This window comes from Mchenga conophoros, linkage group LG3 (genome assembly GCF_057382185.1).
Source record: "Mchenga conophoros isolate Kocher_MC1m ecotype Shallow Benthic linkage group LG3, M_conophoros_male_GT1.1, whole genome shotgun sequence".
Lineage (NCBI taxonomy): Eukaryota > Metazoa > Chordata > Actinopteri > Cichliformes > Cichlidae > Mchenga > Mchenga conophoros.
Window position 1 is genome coordinate 40,845,695 of NC_140528.1, and position 16,287 is coordinate 40,861,981.

Here is a 16,287-nt window from a genome sequence, read left to right on the forward strand (position 1 = left end):
CGTTAATGCCGTAACTGCTTTAACGCGGCAAATCTCTGTTAACTAGTTTAAACTATGATGGACGTGCTTGAGCTACGCCATGACGCGCTACATCCTGTTACGCGTCCACTTCAGTGACAAGATCGCAAGCATGTATGAGCAGGAAAAGTTTAAAGTAATGGCTGAACTGTCCCAGGCATCTTCTGTTGCCCTAACTACAAATGGGTGGACCTCCAGGGCAACGGAAAGCTACGTGACCGTGACCGCTCGTTATATCACAGCGGAGTAGTAGATAGAAAGCCCTGTACTGCTATATATTGCATGTTAATTTGTTTTTATATAATTGCGTGTAATGAGTCTTGAGTTGAATGTTTTTAGTAGGCAAAAAATACTTAAATAAGTAAATGGCGAGTTAAATTTTTGTCTTCTTTTTTTCTGCTGATCCGAAAATTGATCCGATCCGTGACAAAAAAATTTGATCCGATCCGAACAGTGAGACTTTTGATCCGTTGCACCACTACAAGCAAGTACTACTTTAAGTTGATATTCACTATTATAAATAGAATCAGATTAGAAAATAAAATGTCCTCTGTACTCAGTGATCTGTAGTTTGGTTGATGAACAAATCCATGTCAGACTGACTGGAACACTACGATTCACATTTTATATTAACTCACACGTCTAAATGCTAAATTATCCAGGTAAGAAAATGCCAAAAAGTTCATTCAGTTCATCTGTACGTAGCATTTTCAGTGTGAGAATTTTTTCATCACTCATCCAAGTGACTTCTTCAGTGTCAGCTGACTGCAGGTTTCCCTTATATGTCAGGAGTATCAGAACAGTTGAGACGTAGGTTTGAGCGCTGAGTCAAGGAGGCCATTTACATTAAGAAGTGAAAGACCATCTCTGAGTCGAGGAGGGGGCCAGTCAGAATTGCCCCCAAATTTGAGTTTCTAATCATAACAAAGCTGAAACTCAAATTTAGCAAGCTTATACCCAGTGTTGGTCAAGTTACTTGAAAAAAGTAATCAGTAACTAATTACTGATTACTTCACCCAAAAAGTAATCCCGTCACTTTACTGATTACTTATTTTCAAAAGTAATTAATTACTTAGTTACTTTTTAAAAACACGATTTACAACCTGAATGGGTAATAAAGCGATAGATCTTTCAGCCCAATTCTACTTTTTCTACATAAACCATCATATAAAATGTAATCAAATGGAAACGTCTCTTTTTAAAACTTGTTTTATTAGTTTTAATCTTTTAACTTTATGCATCAAGCAACAATTTAATTATATGCAACATTCTCTGACTGGAAGAAATTTGTTTAACATTTAAACCTATTTTCTGCATATTCCAGCACATAAAATACAATATTTTTTTTTGTGTTTACACTCAGTCTTTCAAATAGATGCAAGTAAAACACAGCAGAAAGCACTGTGAGGATCATGTTTTTTGACTTCTCCAGTGCTTCAACACCATCCAACCTGCACTACTGAGAGGGAAGCTGGAGGGAGCTGGAGTAGGCAAACAGCTGACCATGGACCTTACTAACAGACCACAGTATGTGAGGCTCCATGTGTGTCCGAGGTGGTAATCTGCAGCACGGGGGCACCACAGGGCTCTCTCACCTTTCCTGTTCAGCCTTTACACTTCAGACTTCTGTTATAATTCGGACAATTGCTGTCTACAGAAGTACTCAGATCATACAGCCATCATTGGATGCATATCAGATGGGAATGATCAGGAATACAGGGGGGTCATCAGTGACTTTGTTGGCTGGTGTGAGACCAACGTACTCCAAATCAATGCCGGCAAGACAAAGGAGATGATCATAGACTTCAGGAGGAATTGACAAACTGGTGCGGAGGTCTAGCTCTGTGCTGGGATGTCCCCTGGAGTCTGTGGAGGTGGTTGGCGAGAGGAGGATGTTGGTAAAGCTGACATCCATCATGAACAACCCACATCACCCACTGCATGAGTATGTGAGTGGGCTGAGCAGCTCCTTTAGTCAGAGACTGAAACACCCTCGCTGCAGTAAGGAGAACAAAAGTTTATTCATCTGGCAGAGACACATAAGTCAAACATAAATTAAATATAAATATCTGTGATGTTAACAAAAACAATATATACATTGAACATGTGGATGTCATCTGGTGTGAAGTGCTGGGAGGACTAGTTAAAGACCAGCAGCTGGACATCAGTGGTTGGACTGGTGGACTACTTCAGTGAAGAGTAGACGACGTCTGACTTGGGTTTAAAGTCTGAACACAAACACACACAGTTCATATTTGTGTTGGTGTGTGGGAGCTGTAGCCTGTTTGTTTATATTATTAATTGATAATTATGAGACAGTGTTTTTTGGATTATTTTTCAGAGTAACATGAAAATAACGCAGAGTATTATAACAAATGTCTTTCTCCTGGGTGTAGTTAAGTAACGTACTCCATTACTTTAAAAAAGTATTCTGTGTAATATGTGTAATAACTTTTTAAAATCACAGTTTTTCATTACTGACCACAACACTGATCACATGCATGTTGAAGGGGATATACCTCCAACATGCATAAACATAAACCACTCACTATGTGATTAATTTGCACGAATCTAATGTCTTTGATATGCTGCTTAGCGACGGTGGCGCCTCTCAAAATGGAGCCAATGAGAAGTGAGGAGAAGAAGCAAGGTCCCACAGTGGTTTCACCTAAAACCTGTCGTGATAATGACCCATGCTTTTTTCACACCTAGGCGCATGGGATGACTCACATGGTTAATAGTGGTTTAATAGCCTTCTTAAGAAGCAACTCCTACAGCTAGCTCTGTTGAGAGTTAAAGACAAAGAGCAGCTGTACCTCTGGTCCTCTTTGGCATGATGGTTATTAGTTCGTAACTAATGTCAGTTCCCCCTGTGCAGCTGCATCAATGTCTGCACAAAAAAACCACATAAATTACTTCACTGACAACGCTAATAGTATTATACACTTGAGATTTTCATTTTATTTTCCACGTCTTAACACCTGTGCTGTATGAAAGTTGTTGACCAGAAACAGCTGGGGTGTTTGAATGAAAAAGAAGGCAAACGCCACAAAGCTGCTACAGTATTTTCTTTTAATGCAAACTGGTGCACTTCACCACAAAGCACAAAGAAAACTTATCGTCACGGCATGAACACTATTATTAGCCAAACCAGAACACACTGCAGTGAGAAGCCTCATCAGCTTTAACTGTAAACAACAGGAAGTTGCTGCTTGGTTTTACATGCAGGACTTTAAAAAAGACAAAATGAATTGACGTTCAGTCTTTCTGTTTATATACTTGATATTGACTATGAATGCCCCCTTGGAAGGTCTGGGCCTCCTTGTTCTGATGGTTGTTTAAGTGAAGTCTTCATTTCTCACTGCTGCGTCGACTGCAGCTGAATCAGTCTCTGTATAATGAAAAAACATTTAAATTACTGCAGTATTATTATATTCTTACACTACTTTTTTTTTTTTTTTTTTTTTTTGTCCCGTTTGGATCTATAGCCATCAGAATTGTTGTCTTGAGGCCAAGAAAGATGCCAAGCGGATTTATTTTACCAAGTGGATCATCATGGCCTTGCCATATTGGTCCATTTGATTGACCTTTATTATAATTATGAATTTATTTTATTTTCAGTTGCAAACGGGACAGACATAACTGTGGGATAGGACAGGGGGAAAGAATGAAAGAAAGAGGGGGAGAGAAAGAAAGAAAACCAAAGGGGAGAAGAGACGGTGAGAAGGGGGGGGGGGGGGGTGGAAGAGAGAAAAAAAAACAAAAAAACTCCTGGGTCACCTGTATGGAGAAAAAAAAAACAGACGAGAAAGCAAACAGCAAAGAGCAACATAATAAGAAAAAAAAAGCACCATCACAATAAACTAGCTAGCAGTAGATATCAATAGTTACTAAATAATAAACGATATTGTGCAACACGCAAGATAGACAGCGCACAGTGTGCTTTGAGGCAGCAGCCAAGAAAGCTGTAGTCCGCGTCTGTGAATACCCATGTGTACACCTGTGTGCATACCTGTGTGGATCAGCATGCTTGCATTCCAAAGGTTTCTCCATGTAATGATCTGCTAGGGAGTGTGGGGAGCCACAGCCCTGTCCTCTATGGTATCAAGCAGGTATGGAGGAGATCAAAACTCCAGACATCCAGAGGCCCCCAGAACACAAGAGACCAAGGAAGACCCACAGAGGGGCAGCCGCGCCACTGTCCCAGTAAGAGCTAAGGAGAGTCCCAGATGAGGGCTCATTCAGCAGCCGCGGAGCAGAAGCCAGGGGGAGTTGCAGTGACGCACCCGTGAGCTCCGCCGGCAGCCAGCTGTGCCTGAGTGACCGAGCCCCAGGCCGAGAGGCCGGGGGCACCCCACCTCCGAAATGGCCCGAGCGAGCCCCAATAAGCGGCCGCCAAGGAGTGAGCCGGTGTGTACCCGGACGCCCACCCCCAGATACAAAGAACCACCAACGCACCGACACCTGAGGGAATCCGCCACCGGCGGGGGAAGTGGTGGTGGGTGGAGATAGGCCTCCAAACCTTGGAGGGCCTGAGATGTCCCCAGAGAGGTGGCGTCTGATACCCAACCTGACATATAGACACAGACATACAGGCACACACAGACACAAACATCCATTCCCACCCTCATGCTCTCATGTGCACTTCACACTCAACCGACGTGGAGACAGACATAAAGAGACGCTGTACACACGATCACACTCCCCAAGCGTACTCTACAAACCGGGTCTAGGTACCCTTGCCCCTGGAGGGGGGAACTGCACCCAGACCCAGGTGGTGTTACCCTTTTCCCTGCGGTGGGGAGAGGCAGACCGCCCCGACTCCGCAGCAGCAGGGAGGCCCCACACCCCAGACCGCAGCCGGACGGCCAACTCCTCCTAGCCCCCCCCGCTCCAGCAGGCCGCAGAGAACGGGGGTGAGAGAAGACTCCAAACCTCCCTCCACCCGCTCATTGTAGTGTTGATGCATGTGTGTTCTAAGGTGCAATTAAAACCCAGGAGGGCATGGAGCTACCTGCCAGAGAGCAGCAGGTAAGCGCATAGTCCCTCCTGTTAGCCCTCAATGTCTACGTGTATTTAAAATTGAGAGGTGGGCAACGATGCCAGGGGTGAGGTGTACACCCTGATGGTAACTTGGACTCCGTGTATTGTTCCCACCCCCAAGATCCTATATGTATGTGTAATGAGGGTGTGAGTAATGTGAATGTCTAAGTTGTGGGATAAAATTGAGGCAGAGGCAGCCAGAAGGGGACAGAGGGGGGGGGGGGGGGGGGGGTAGCCTCCTCTGCACCCTGGTGACATACCCCTACTCCAAGGCCCTGCATGTGTGGGTGGTCGTGGTGGAGCGGGAGGAGGGAGGCAGCTGGAGATGGGGAGGGAAGGAAGGGAGGGGCAGGTGACCCCTCCCTGGGGCCAGCTCCCCCGCTGACCCCAGTAGGCACTCCCATACTCCGCGACCCGCCAGGGAAAAGGGGGCCCAGGCCCATCCAGACCGGGGCCCAGCGCAGCAGCGCCCCCCGGCCCCACAGAGCCCGGGACACTCCACCCAACCCCACCACAGAGAAAACTGCACCCACCCCACCATCCACTCGTCTTCCAGACTACATGAGACAATAGACGCCCAGGCTGAGATCTTCCTCCACCTCTCCTGTATCTCCCCCTCCTGCAGAGAGTTCCTGAGGGGAGGAAAGCTCCAGGGATGGGTCCCCATGCACCCACCCGCCCACAACCCCGGCAACACACAAACCAGGACCCAAGGCCCTGAGGCCCAGCCAGGGCCCCGGCCCAGAGATGGAGCACCCCCAGACCCTCACGCCCATCCCGGACCCACCCAGGGGCAGACAGGCTACCAGGTCAGTAACCCACGTCCATCATCACAGACCCTCCCCTAGCCCCGCTGCACGCAGCCACGAGGAAATAGTCAGAAAAGAGCCCCCAACCGGACATGACTGCTACCCCGGGTTGAGCCCCCCAAGGAAGATGCCTCCGGGGAACCCCCCGACGCCCTAAGCCTGTCCCTGCCCCCACACCAATCACAACATTGAAGGCGGGACCAAACTATGACCCCCCACCCCCACTAGGTGATGGAGCTGATAAAAGGAGCCCAGAGCAATTGATCTGATGTGGTGGCCGAGGCTGTGTCAAGACTAATGTAATCTAATAGATAATTTCTATATTGGTTAGAATTAAGATTGTTTTTATTTTTCCAGTTCATGAGGACAGTTTTCTTGGCTATGCATAGGGCAGTGAAAACCATATGGGCGATATTCTTTTCTGAAGTGACATCATCTAAGCTGCCCAACAAACACACTAAGATAAGATAAGATAAGATAAGATAACCTTTATTTTTTATTTATTTATTTTTTTTTAAGGGGGAAGTTGGAATGTTACATTTCAGACACTTTGCAAGTCTTCACATATCTCGCGCCAAAACTTCTGCACTGAGGGACAGAACCAAAGAGCGTGAATGTAATTGTCTGGCGTATTGCTTTGACAGTGTGAGCAGTTGTTGGAAGATGTAAAGCCCATCTTGAACATCCGATGACCTGTATAGTGCACTCTATGTAGTATTTTGTATTGTATTAATTGCAGACTGGGATTTCTAATCAATTTAAAAGTTTTTAAGCATACCTGAGACCAGAAGTTTTGGTCTAAACTGACTGATAAATCTGCGTCCCACTTTGCAATAGGAAGGGATATTGATTCATCTAATTTAGAAAGTGTTCTGTATATTTTAGATAATAATTTGGGGGATTTAAGAGTAAGGAAATGTGCCGCACTTGGTGGTGTTTGTAATTCAACTTGACTGAGGTTAAATTTCTTTTTTATTATGGATTTAATTTGTTGATATTCTAAAAAATTTTTCTTGTTGATCCCATATTGTGCAACTAGTCTGTCAAATGGGATAAATTCTGTTCCCTCTAATATATGTTCTAAATATTTGATTCCTTTACAACTCCATTCTGGGAAATTAATCATATTATTGTTTTGTAATATGTCAGGGTTATTCCAGATAGGTGTACGTTTGCATGGGATTAGTGAAGACTCCGTTATTTTTAGAAACTCCCACCATGCTGTCAGAGAAAAGCTGATGTTGATACTTTTAAAGCATTCATGTCTTTTGATGTTTGAGCTAATAAATGGTAGGTCTGAAATCTCTAGATCCTTGCATAGTGCCTGTTCAACATCTAGCCAGGGCTCATCTAGGAAGGTATGTTTTGACCATTCTGAGATGAACTGAAGCCTGTTGGCTAAGAAGTATTGGTGAAAATTAGGCAGATCTAATCCTCCTCTATCCTTGGTTCTTTGTAGCGTTTTTAAGCTGATATGCGGGGGTTTATCTTTCCAAAGGAATTTGGAAATATATGAATCCAGAGATCTGAACCAATCTTGTGATGGTTTGTTAGGGATCATCAAAAATAAGTAATTTATTTTTGGCAAGATCATCATTTTTATAGTGGCGACCCTTCCCATGAGTGATATGGGTAAAGATTTCCATCTAGTCAGATCGCCTTCTACTTTCTTTAGAAGTGGGATGTGGTTTAATTTAGTTAAGTCTGAAAGCTTAGGAGAGACATTAATACCTAAATATTTAATATTTCCGGATTGCAGTGGGGCCGAGGAAGAATTATGGAAGGAGCAGTTAATGGGGAGAACTGTAGATTTTGGCCAGTTAATTGAATAATCTGAAACTCTTGAAAACCAGTTTATTAAAGTAATTACCTCAGAGAGGTTGGTTTGTGTGTTTTGCAGAAAAAGCAACACATCATCCGCATAGAGACTGATTTTATGTTCTATGTTCTTACATTTTATGCCCTTAATTGTTGTAGCCTGTCTAAATGCTGCTGCTAGAGGTTCGATAAAAATTGCAAAAAGTGAAGGGGAGAGTGGGCATCCCTGCCTGGTGCCCCTCAGGAGACAGAAGCTGGAGGATGTCTGGTCATTTGTTCTGATACGAGCTGTTGGGGAATTGTATAATATTCTTATCCAGTTTATAAAAGAGTTTCCAAAACCAAATTTGTGTAAAGTTGCGAATAAAAATTTCCAGTTAACTCTGTCAAATGCTTTTTCTGCATCTAGAGATAATATTATGGTTTCAACGTTTTTATTGTATGAGTAGTCTATTAAATTAAGTAATCTACGAGTGTTTGTTGAGGAGTGCCGACCTTTTATGAAACCAGTTTGGTCAGGATGAATTAAGAGGGGGGTCATTTTCTCTAATCTCTTTGAGAGAGCTTTGCAGATTATTTTAAGGTCTACATTTAAAAGAGAAATTGGACGATAGCTTGAGGGAAATAAAGGGTCTTTGCCTGGTTTTAGCAGGAGACTAATGTTGGCAGAATTCATATTTGGTGGTAGTCTGCCATTTTCCTCGATTTCCTGCAACATTCCGTGGAATACTGGTGCCAGAATTGTCCAGAATTCTTTGTAGAATTCTGCAGGGAAGCCGTCTGGACCTGGAGCCTTATTATTGGGCATACTTATCAGGGCTTCCTGGAATTCACTTGCCGTCAGTGGGGAATCCAGTTCCATTGCTTGACTGTCCAGTAATTTTGGGAGAGTTACGTCAAGAAACCGATCAATTTCATTTTTAGATGGGTTTATTTGTGGTGAGTATAAAGTATAAAGTTTCATAGAAATCCCTAAAAATGTTGTTTATTCTTCCAGGGTCATATATTGTGTTCCCCGATAAATCTTTAGCAGCACATATAGGCCGTATTATTTACCCAGGGAATTCTCTCACGTCATCTTGGTGGCTGTTTATGTTCCCCCCTCTGCTAACCCCACAGCTGCATGTGACACTATCCACTCTGCCATAGCTCGGCTACAGACTCAGCACCCGAGTGCCTTTATTGTGATCTCGGGTGACTTCAACCATGTATCACTGGACAATACACTACCAACATTCAAACAATATGTGGACTGTCCCACCAGGGGAGAGAAAACTTTAGACTTACTGTATGCTAACGTCAAGGATGCATACAGCTCCTCCTCCCTCCCCCCACTTGGTAGGTCAGATCATAACCTGATTCACCTCACCCCCTGCTATGTGCCAATTGTGAGGAGGGAACCTGTGACCACCAGGACTGTTAGGAGGTGGTCAGAGGAGGCAATAGCGGAACTACAGGGCTGTTTCGAGGTGACCGACTGGGAAACACTCTGTGAGCCTCACGCCGAGGACATCAATGGGCTTACTGAGTGTATCACAGACTACATAACTTTCTGCACCGACTCCATTGTTCCAGCTCAGACTGTTCATTGTTACCCAAATAACAAGCCGTGGGTGACTAAGGACATCAAAGCCCTCCTCAACAACAAGAAGAAGGCTTTCAGAGGGGGCAACAAAGAGGAGGTGAGGAAGGTCCAGGTGTTACTAAAGGACAAGATCAGAGAGGCTAAGGACAATTACAGGAGGAAGCTGGAGTGGAAACTCCAGCAGAACAGCATGAGAGAGGTGTGGAGGGGCATGAAGACCATCACTGGATTCAGGCCAACCAACAGCAGGGGAGCTGAGGGAGGTGAGAATAGAGCCAACGAGTTGAATCTGTTTTTCAATAGATTCGACACCACAGTGTCTGCTCCCACCCCCACAACCTCACCTGCAGTCAGCCTGGAATCCAGAGCCACACCACTGTGCCAGCCTCTCTCTTCACATGTTGCCTCCTGTGAGATTCCTGACACCCCTCCCCCACCCATCACCTTCACTCAATACCAGGTTGAGATGCAAATGAGGAGACTTCACTCAGGCAAGTCTGCTGGACCAGACGGAGTGAGTCCCCTTGTCCTCAAGGCCTGTGCCCCCCAGCTGTGTGGAGTCTTTCATAAACTGTTTATGCTGAGTCTGAGTCTGCAGAGGGTCCCGGTGATGTGGAAGACATCATGCCTCGTCCCTGTACCAAAGACGCCTCGTCCCAGTGGCCCCCAGGATTACAGGCCCGTGGCACTGACCTCCCACATCATGAAGACCCTGGAAAGGCTCATCCTGGACCAGCTGCGACCCATAGTAAGACCACATCTGGATCCCCTTCAGTTCGCTTATCAGCCTCGTCTCGGAACAGAGGACGCCATCATCTACCTGCTCAATCGTGTCTACACCCATCTGGACCAGCCGGCGAGCACTGTGAGGGTCATGTTTTTTGACTTTTCCAGTGCTTTCAACACCATCAGGCCGACCCTCCTGGGTGATAAGTTAGCAGCGATGCAGGTGGATGCTTCTCTGGTGTCCTGGATTGTTGATTACCTGACAGGAAGACCACAATATGTACGTCTCCCACAGTGTGTGTCTGACAAGGTGATTAGCAACACAGGGGCACCACAGGGGACTGTCCTCTCCCCCTTCCTCTTCACCCTCTACACCACAGACTTCAGCCACTGCACAGAGACCTGCCATCTTCAGAAGTTTTCTGATGACTCTGCGGTGGTTGGATGCATCAGCAGGGATGATGAGACAGAGTACCGGGCTGTGGTCGACTCCTTTGTCACGTGGTGTGAGCAGAATCATCTGCAGCTCAACGTGGCAAAGACCAAGGAACTGATCGTGGACTTCAGGAAGACCAGGAAACACTTGACCCCTGTTTCAATCCAGGGGGTCAGTGTTGACATTGTGGAGGACTATAAATACCTTGGAGTACACATTGACAATAAACTGGACTGGGCTAAAAACACCACAGCACTTTACAGGAAGGGCCAGAGTCGTCTCTATTTTTTGAGGCGACTGAGGTCCTTCAACATCTGCCAGAAAATGCTGAGGATTTTCTATGAGTCTGTTGTGGCCAGTGCGATCCTCTATGCTGTTGCATGCTGGGGGAGCAGGCTGAGGGTCGCAGATGCCAACAGACTTAATAAACTGATCCGTAAGGCCAGCAATGTTGTGGGGATGGAGCTGGACTCCCTCAAGGTGGTGTCGGAGAGGCGGATGCTGTCCAAGATAAAGACAATGTTGGATAACACCTCCCACCCACTCCATGACATGTTGGTCAGTCACAGGAGCACGTTCAGTGAGAGACTGAGATTACCGAAAAGCACCACTGAACGACACAGGAAATCATTCCTGCCTGTGGCCATCTCCCTGTACAACGCATCCACTTAACACACTGTTTGCTGCTACAACTACACATGTTTCTTTTCCAAATATTTATTTATAAGTGACTTATGTATGTATGTATGTATATATATGTATATATTGTACTATTCTTAGTTAGCGTATTGTCTGTCTTGTCTTAATGTTGGTTTAAAATGGAGCACTGTAACAAAAAATAATTTCCCCCAGGGATCAATAAAGTATTCTGATTCTGATTCTGATTCTGATTCTGATAGTTGTTTTTTCTTTATTTATTTTTAACTGGTTAGCTAGAAATCGACCTGATTTGTTACTGTGTTCAAAATTCTGCAAGCGAAGTCTTTGTATAAGGAATTGTGTTTTTTTATTAATAATTTCATTTAATTCTAGTTTTGTTTTGCATATTTTGTTCAATGTTTCCTGATCTTGGTTGCACGCGTAGGCTTCTTCTAGTGATTTGATGGTTTTTTCTAATTCCTGAATATTTTTGTTTTCTTCTTTCTTTTTGTGTGATGAGAAAGAAATTATTTTACCTCTCATCACAGCTTTCCCTGCTTCCCATAGAACAGAAGCAGATATTCCGGGAGTGTCATTAAAGTCTAAATATGAAGTCCATTCCTTTTTAAAATATTTAATAAAGTCTTCATCTTTAAGCAGTGATGTATTAAATCTCCAGTTTTTACTTGGCGTAGTATTATTCTTGTGCATTAGTTTTAAAGATACAGGAGCATGATCACTGACAGCTATAGGATGAATCTCAGTGTCTGAAATGTCACACAGCAGTGAGCTGCTGACCAAAAAATAATCCAGACGAGAGTAAGAGTGATGAACATGCGAGAAAAAAGTATATTCCTTACTGTTGGGGTGAAGGGAGCGCCATGCATCGCGAAGGCCAAAGTCGCTCATATACTGTTTGATTATATTTGTGGACTGCCAATTGCGCTGAGTTCCTGTTGTGTTGAGCCTATCCATTTCTTCATTTAGTCCAAGGTTGAGGTCACCGCCAAGAATGAGTGCGCAATCGAGGTGTTCAGAGAGTGCACTAAAAAATCCGTGGAAGAATGAGGGTTCATCAACATTTGGACCATATATACTTACAATACATAGTTTTTTGTTCAATATTGATAGTTTAATAATTAGAAATCTACCCTCTGGATCTATAACTGTATCGAGTACTGTAAAATTAACATTTTTATGCATTAAAATTGCTACTCCCCGTTGTCTAGAATTATAACAGGCTGCAAACACGTTAGGAAACTCAGGTGTTTTAAGTTCGTTTAAACCTGTGACAGGTCTGTGAGTTTCTTGTAATAAAACAACATCTGCCTGTAGTTTTTTAAGCTGGTTAAATATCTTTAACCTCTTTCCTCTGGTGCCAGCTCCATTTACATTCCATGTGACAAACCTCAGCATGCCCATAATTGTGTGTGTATGTCTAATGATGTACGCTGGGTGTTTCGTTTAGACAGGTGGAGAGAGTGTGGAAACATCCCTTGTTTGTAAATAGAAAGAGAGAGAGAGAAAAAAAAGTGTGGTGAGAGGCTCCATAAGTCTGACTATGTGTGAATATTCACTAATATGAACAAGCGTGGCTTGCTTATGTGTCCTGCAAGTCTGTGCGTGCTGTGAGGCTGTTGTGAATGTGCTGCCGTTGAGCGGATGTGTTTGCGTGATCGTGGTGTGAAAATATGGAGAAATAGAGGGTGTTGTTTGTAGGTGAGTGGGGAAGTAGGTAATCACAGCAGTGAAAGACAAGAGAAAGAAAGAAACCACATGAACTGTGAGCAACAACAACAAAAAAGAAACGAAACGGAAACATTCCAATTAAAGTAATGATGGAGGGTGACGGTGTTATATCTGCTATGACATCATATTGATATTACTAGGTTAAACCCATGTTAAAAGAGAAAGTGTGAATGAATAAGAAAAGAGTGTAGCGGGTTCTTATCTGGAGTGCAGTTAATATAACCACGGTGTGGTGCCGGGGTCGCGGTAGAGCTGTCCGTCCACGTAGAGCCGGTCCACGGCGATGACAGCACGGGAGCCTTTCTGGATGAAGCTACGTCGAACTGGGAACAGGACCTTGCGTCGTTCCAGGATCTCTTTGGGGAACTGGTCGTTCACGCTGAAGTCCGTTCCTTTCAGCTCTCTGCCGCGACTCTTCACCTGTTCCTTCAGTTTGAATTGCCCGAATTTGGCCACAATAGGCCGTGGTCTCCCGGTCCGCGACCGAACGCCCCCCAAGCGATGTACTCTATCGAAGTCGATGTTCTTTACGGTGTCCTCCGGCAGCTTCAGGTGGATTTTGATTAAGCTTTTCACCGTTGCCTCCGCATCCTCTCTGGTAGATTCTGGAATACCAGAGAACACAAGATTATCTCTCATGCTACGGGCTTGTAGATCGATAACGGACTCTTTTATTTTTTTATTTTCAATGTTTAGCTGGGTCACGTTATCGGTGAGAGATTTGACCGACTCCCGTAGTGTGGCATTTTCAGCGGCAAGCGTTTCCACCTGCTGCTGGCTGAATTCCAGGGATTCTCTCAGAGATTTAAATTCCCGGTGTAAAATCTCCACCAGGGCCAGCCTCGCATCGAAACTGGACAATCGCTTGTCGATTGACTCCAGGATGTCTGCGATGTCTTTGCCGGCAGGCGATGTTGTACCGGGGGAGTCTGCCGTGCGACCTCTCTTCGATGACGGCGTCTCAATTTTGGTCGGGGAGGATGTACTCTGGGCCTTCTTCATTACTAAATCTTGAAAACAGCGGTCGATGTAATCTTGGAGAGCGTCTAAACTCTCCCCGTTGTCCTCCAGGGTGTTAGAGATGATAGAACAGATGTTGTTAGTTATATGACATTGTCCTCCAGGGTGTTAGAGATGATAGAACAGATGTTGTTAGTTATATGACAATCGATTAGTATATTTGGTAATACTGAAGCTTGAAAAACCTTTGTTAAACTCTATGCTACCATTTGCTCTTTTTTTTTTTAAATTCCGCCAAATCTCCGGCGTCTGACGTCACCTACAACATGGGTCGCTTACCTTACTCATCACTTCCGTCACTTACCGTCGTCCTTCTCACTTGAATTTGCTCGATTTTGAGGACTATATGAACTGCTGTACACAGACGGTTAGCCAGGATGTGGTTGCAGCCTCACAGCAGGGCATATTCTTACACTACATTATTATTATTATTATTATTATTATTATTATTATTATTATTATTATTATTATTATTATTATTTGTGAAGTTGCATCATGAAAAGTCTAATGGACAACTCTTTACGAAATCAGCACCTTTGTACCTTTTCTTTTTTTAACACCTCTGCTGAGAAACAGAGTGACCACAAAGAACTGAGCTTCCATGTTCTTTCAATGCAGACTGGCACATTTAACCACAGAGCACAAAGCAAACATGCTTTCACTACATGAACACTGTCATTAGCCAAGCCAGGACTCACTGCAGTGAGAAGACATTTTAGACTACAGTTAAACTAAAATCATAACTGTGATCTGGTCAGCATGGAGGATGTCATTCACTATCAAAATAATAAAACTGTAGAAGTGACAATCAGAATTTAAGGCACAGATACTGAGGTACATGAGATTTAAAATGCTGATGACATATAAAATAGTGAAAGGGTAAATTTAGGGGGGGAAGAGTAAATCTACTGTAAAAGGTTGAGTTTGGAGAAATGAGAAATGATTTTCCAAATGATGTCTTCACATTCCTTTCTGTGTTTAAAATGAACAGTCCTGTGTTGAAACACCTGCAGCTGAAGTGTTTCTTTCTATCAGAAACAGAATGCTGGACGACTGCAGAGCTGTTAGCTTCAACAACAGACCACAAACACACAGTCCATCTCACAGTGAACAACACTCAATAAGAACCAGTGTTGGGACTAACGCATTGTTAAGTAACATTAATCGTTACTGGGATTTAGATAGGCTCGTTATTCGTTACTTCGTGTGGTGGCTATCATGGAGCTTCCACAGATTCATTAACATTAGCAAGTGGTGGAGGCCAGCAGGTGGATGAGAGAAAGGTGAGGCAAGAGGAGGAGAGACCCGAAGCGGCCGCCGGTCCGAGTGTCAGGTGAACTGAACCTCAGGTAAGAAGTTATGACCTGCAGTCTGTCTGGGTCAGATATAAAGTAGGTGGAGTTTATTTTTGTTATGCTGAATTTTCCGTACTGTGTGCTAGCAAGCATGACCGAGTTTCCATACAGCTGGGCGGGTGCTATGATGTTACTGATGTTGAACTTTATTTTGTTCATAAGGTTAGTTATTAGAGTTGCCAGCCGTCCTGTAAAAAACAGAATCATCCCGTATTCAGAGAAAATATTACGGGTTTCGTATTGAGGTGAAAAGGAACATTTTGCCCGCCCTCTTCCTCTGAGCACCAGCTTTCTATTGGTTTAAAGAGAGCTGGGGCTGTTTTTTTCTCTTTCTTTAAAGATATGAATGATAGAATAATAGGTCCCTTTTTTAAACACTTTGATGTTACGCAAAACTGCCACAAAAACAGAATAACTATAACATGAGTGCATCTATTGTGTTTGTGTATTGTGAATAATAAGCAAAATAAAAGTAACCACTATTTGAATATAGTCTACTACGCACTCCTCCATTCAAAAAGATCATAAGAAAAATCTAATCTCCTCTGCTCTGTGATCTGTAGTTTGGTTGATAAACGAATTCATGTCCATGTAGTTACGTCCCCCTCAGTGAGAGAGGCAGATATGAGCTGAAACACAGGGATCAAACCAGGGACGCTGCTGTTATGGAGCTGAACTGGAACCATTCAGACACTGAGGCCCTCTGAACACATTTTAATTACAGCTGTGCAGAGACACACTGATGACTGACTGGAACACTATGATTCACATTTTACATTAACACCATCCTCACACATGGTTTATATATGGACACTAGAGGGAGATGTTGGACTTCAATCAACAATACTTCCTGGGTTTGTTGTAGAAAAAGAGAAAAGACAAAGCTGTATATGTGCAATTCCTGATACGCTGTTTTATATCTAACTTAATAAAGATTAATTTCATGTAAATACGTGGTCAGGATGGTGATGAAACAGACTGTGCAAACTGAGTTTTAGGGACTTTCTGATTAGGCTGTACTTCTTCTAATATAAACAAGAAATGCATCTGATCATTTGAATGTGGCTTGTTTTTCAATGCCCCATGTTT

General features: G+C 43.8%; 1 pseudogene; it reads left to right on the forward strand.

Moving 5' to 3' along the window:
* Positions 1 to 16,287, forward strand: part of LOC146578653 (uncharacterized) — a 563,460-nt pseudogene that overhangs the window by 192,072 nt on the left and 355,101 nt on the right.